A 4,909-nucleotide genomic window follows, 5' to 3' on the forward strand; every position below is an offset into this window, starting at 1 on the left:
GATCAAATGTGTTTAACAGTTTACTGCGATGCATTTGACAAGAAAATGAACTATCTACTAAGGGATAAAGAACAACAGACATTATACCAGGCTTTTCTGACTGCTAGAGATATTGAGAATAATTTGGAGTATGGATTGACTAGAGGTCATTTTTCCTTTAATGATTTTAGGTATAATGTGTTTTAAGGAAAGGATAAGTATAGTGTTGATTTCTTGGTTTCAAATCATAATGTCAACACCCCTACTATAATGTATGATTAGATTGAAAATTTAGATCAGAATGTGTGTGTAGAGAAGAGTGAGTGTATTGCAAATAGAGACACATATGTTTGTAATGCTACAAAAGTAGGATATGTCTCTAATTTTGATAGCGTTCAGCATTATCTTGATTTTATGAATCAAGGTTTAGTTATAGCAGTAAGTTCTTCTCATGATAATTATATGTATGACGACATAACTAACATTTCAGAATTTGAAGTTGCTGAACCTAGATCTCATTTTTTTGCAAGTGAGAAAGTTGAAAGTTACCTCTCTAATCATGAACTTAATGTTGCTGATACGACATGTAATGGAGAGATAACATAGGATGAAGAATGTAAGTTGCACTCATCTCAATCACAATCAGAAGAACTAAGCTCATGTGTTGATAATTTTTCAGCAGTAGAGATAGATTTTCTTGATCAGTAGGATAGGCAAGAAATGTTTTACCTTATTGAGACATTACATCATGTTGAAAGCGTTATTAAATCTAAATTTGAAAGACAATCATCTCTATGTGAGTATGAAGAAGTTGAAAGTCATGTTTCAGATGATGACAATGAAGTTGCTTATCTGATATATTATCAAGAGGTGTCATATGAAGCTGATGATGAGATTTGTTATTCGAGCCAAGGAGAGGATAGTCATAGTGTATGTTCATCTTCATGTGAATTAGATGCAAGTTGGGAAGAAGAGAGAAATGACGTAAGTGAGTGCTCTTATGTTAGTAAAGGTATGAGTTCTATTTCTAAATCTGAAAGTGAATTTCCAATTTAGAGTTATACAAATCAGCTAGGTGTTGAAAGCTATGAAGATTTATCTACATAATACAAGGATAAAGAAATTGTTTATAAAGACAAATTACCCAATTGTGTAGATAAATGTCTTGAGAATGAGTGCAGTGATAATCAGCAATATGGAAATGATTATGAGATTAATGCATCAACACCTATTGATAAGATAAACAATGATTTTCTTGCAAGACATTTGAATCACCTACATGAAGACAATAAAAATAACTTTGATTTATATTCTACATGCTTTGTTGATGGAGTGGATGTTGACTCTTCATATGATTCTGATTTTTTTTCACATGCTAAATTTCTCCATGAAGATGAAATGGGTAATGGTTTTAAAATATAGACTAACGCTTTATATGATGAAAATCCTGATGATGATCAGCACATGCTTTTTCAAGAGGTTCAACAAGGATCACTACATGGAGTTATCAATCCTTTATTTGGAGAGAACATGGAACTTTCAAATTTGATTGAGAATGATCTTAATGATGATACTTTTTCCTACCATTGTAAGCGATCAGACTGTTCTTTTCCTGAATATGGCAGTGAATATGATATTGATGTTGTATCTGATTATGATAACAAGGTGTTTGAGGAGATGGTTATTGAAAATATGTTTGTACCTTGCAATGATTTCTATGATGAACTCTCTGATGTGAAGATTAATCTATTTGCTGATTGTGAAGAACCATTTGAAGATTGTGGATTGGCTTCAAATTCTGATGTTGATGACATGTGTGAGTACAAATCAGAATGTTCATTTGAGTATCATCCGCTCATACATGAGGATTCACATTTTGAAGGTATGAGTGATCCTTTTATCCATGCTGAACATGATGCATCCATATTCACAGTTTATAGCATGCACGATTTATTAAATAAAGATAAGTTTCAATTTTAGTCTAGTATTCTTGAGCATGCTAATCAATATTTTCATAATGAGCAAACGATTGAGAATGAAGCAAATTTTTATATGCATTATGAAAGTAAGAATGAAGATTTATTTTTACTAAGTGTTGAATTTCAAGATGTGTATCTAATTGGGGAAACTAATATGAGAAGTAATTTTAGTTTACCTCATGAGGAAAGGAATGAAAATCAAAATTTTGACAGAGGTAAACAATTTTGTTGAAGTTTGGTGGCCCGGGGTCATTTTTTGTGTTGGGACTAAAAATTGCATGGTCCATTTTTAGTCACATTTTGAAATTTTTGAGAAAATCATGCCCTAAAGTGCCTTTTATGCATATGTGGTTAGTTGTCGGTTTGAGGCCTAGATGGTGTTTGAGTGGCTTAACACCTTTCATTTGACATATGCATATGATCCATAGTGTCATTCTGACATTTTGAGTCATTTGGCGAAGTCTTGTTTTGAGCTAGTGTCAAATCTGCATTTTCACCTAAGTGTCAGATAGCGATAAGAGGTCATGTTTGCACCTGAATATCTTGAACCCAGAAATGTGTCATTACTTACTGCTTTGGGAGTATCTAATATCCATACCTAAGAACCTATGTTTCAGATTTCAAGTCGTTTCGAGTTCCTTTGATTAGGTTTTGAATCCCTCAAAGTTGGTCAGTTACTGTTTTCATGCTTTTGCACTTTGTTCATATTTCTGGGAAAGCCCTGTTTGACGTGTTATAACTGTTGACCAGTTGACTTGAGTGCTAAAATTCCTTTTGAGTTGTATTGAAAACTTCAGAGACTTTCCATGCTTCAATTTTTAAGTCTTGACGAATCCATTTGATCTGTTTTCAAATGCGTTTCCAAAAGCAATTTATGACTTTTTACTGATGTCAGCACTTGCAGATTTATCAGTACCCCTATTCATGATGTTATAACTTGAAATTCGTGATTGGCAAGATCAAATGATTTGTTTCTTTGTATTGTCCACTGAAAATACTACAAGTGTGCTAGTTTTTAGAACTTGACGAATCCATATGCGCGCTTATCCAGGTCAATTCAATTCACAAAAAATTGCTTTCTATCAACATGTCCAGTTGCAAAATTCTGAGTAGCCTACTTTGAATAGCCACCATTTGCACCCTATTATTCGTCATAAGCCCAAATTGCAAATCTATAATGTCCTCATGACAAAGAACTAGTGTCCCAGTTTTGGTTTCCCCATGTCCTCATTTGCCCAGTTTTCAAGGCCAAATCCGAACTCAATTTATAGTTTTCTGACATGTTTTCTTGCAGGTAATTTTGAGAGGTCATTTTTGACAGTGAATATCTTTTGACCCCGAATTCGTCATGGGACGAGATTCAACGGGGTAGAAGTGTGCAGAGAAAAGTTTCAATGTGTCATTTTTCAGGTTCTGATCAGGTGTTCGGGTCAATTTTTAAAGGCAGTCAATAGACCTTCTGGCATTAGTTTCACAATTGGCAGAAAGTGACTAATTGAGTTTTTAACAATCAATCTACGATCAAAATTGTTTCCAATCAATCTGACAAGGACATTCAAAGGTCATGATATTTCAGCAAACGTTACAAGAAAAGTCTCGACGTTTTGTTCCATATATGTTATATCAAAAGGAAAACTTACTTCAGTTCATCCAAATGTTTCTTCCAGACAAGTTTGTGACAGCAACAATGAGCCAAAGGGATATTCCAGGGTTAATTCATAGGATTCAATGGTATCAAGAGAATTGGTCAAGGAGACATCTTCAGACTCCAGCAAATCAACTGCATTTCAATCTAAAGATCTACATTTTCAGGGCAATAAAGCCCTTTCATGGGATAATAAGACTTTATACCAAAGTATACTAAATTCAGAAAGCAACATTATAGTTGATGATGAACAAATCTCTATGTCACAGAGTATTGGCACCATCTTGCACAACACCCTGACTGATTCTGGAATAAAAATAAATTATGCCGATGAAGCATTTATTTATTCTGGGAGCTCTATGTCATCTTTGTCAAGAAGCTCATGTGCTACTGGTGAAGAATCTCAATCTTCCAGCTCAGCTCATTCAGATATAGAACTAGTGACATGTGGACAAAATGGAAACAAATCATGAAAATGACAATCTTAGCTTTACGAATAGAGAGAGGGAACATGAAATGCATGAGAACAAACTTGAAGAGCCATTTGATGAAAAAGAGAATGGCATAGTGGTCTTTCCAAATAGTTTGCCAGATATTGAGACTCAGCTAGAAAGGCTAAAACTTGAAGTTGAAAGCACCCAAGAGATGTACAGGGAAAGTCTTAGTCACACTATTGCTGAGAAGAAGAATGCTGAAAGTCTAAAAGCTCAACTCATTGAAGAGTTGAGGAAAGTGGAAGAGGTAAATTCAAGAAAATAATTATCCATGGTAGTAGCTGTAGAATATGTAGTACAGTGTGCAGTTGACATGGAGGATGTTGAAAAAGCAAGGCAAACTGCTGCAAAGCGAGGTACAATAAAGGAAAGATGTAGAACTTAGAGCTATTAGAGATTCACATGAAAGGAAAAAAGCACAGGATGCTTTACAATTAGCTGAAGAAAGTCATCCAAGCCACTGGAAATGAACAGGAGATGTCCGATTAAGGAGCTCGTAGCAGATGGGGGGCGTCTAGCTCCAAGATCATGCAATTGAGGAACAAAAATAAAGAGAAATGTTTGAAGAAAGCGTTCCACATCAAAAGGAACTCCAACACATTTTGAAGAAGCACCCAACAATGAAGAAGCAATAAACAAAGATCAAATAAGAAAGGCGCCAAATACAAATGAAACCGCCCATAGATTTAAAGTTGAATCTGCCAATAATTAAAAATAAGACCTCACGCAATCTGTTAAGGAGAGGCTGGCCTGCTAAGCAAAAAGTTCCCACATTAGATTTGAATGAAATGCCCCATGTAAAGAAGTGAAGG

General features: G+C 34.8%; 1 pseudogene; it reads left to right on the forward strand.

Annotated features, from left to right (window-relative positions):
* The first annotated feature begins 1,509 nt into the window (after positions 1 to 1,509).
* LOC149527884 (uncharacterized) lies at positions 1,510 to 4,567 on the forward strand (annotated as a pseudogene).
* Positions 4,568 to 4,909: the final 342 nt, after the last annotated feature.

Source organism: Cupressus sempervirens, unplaced genomic scaffold (genome assembly GCF_028749045.1).
Source record: "Cupressus sempervirens isolate cs-2001-9-10 unplaced genomic scaffold, ASM2874904v1 CseChr00s100001_01, whole genome shotgun sequence".
NCBI classification, from domain to species: Eukaryota; Viridiplantae; Streptophyta; class Pinopsida; order Cupressales; family Cupressaceae; genus Cupressus; species Cupressus sempervirens.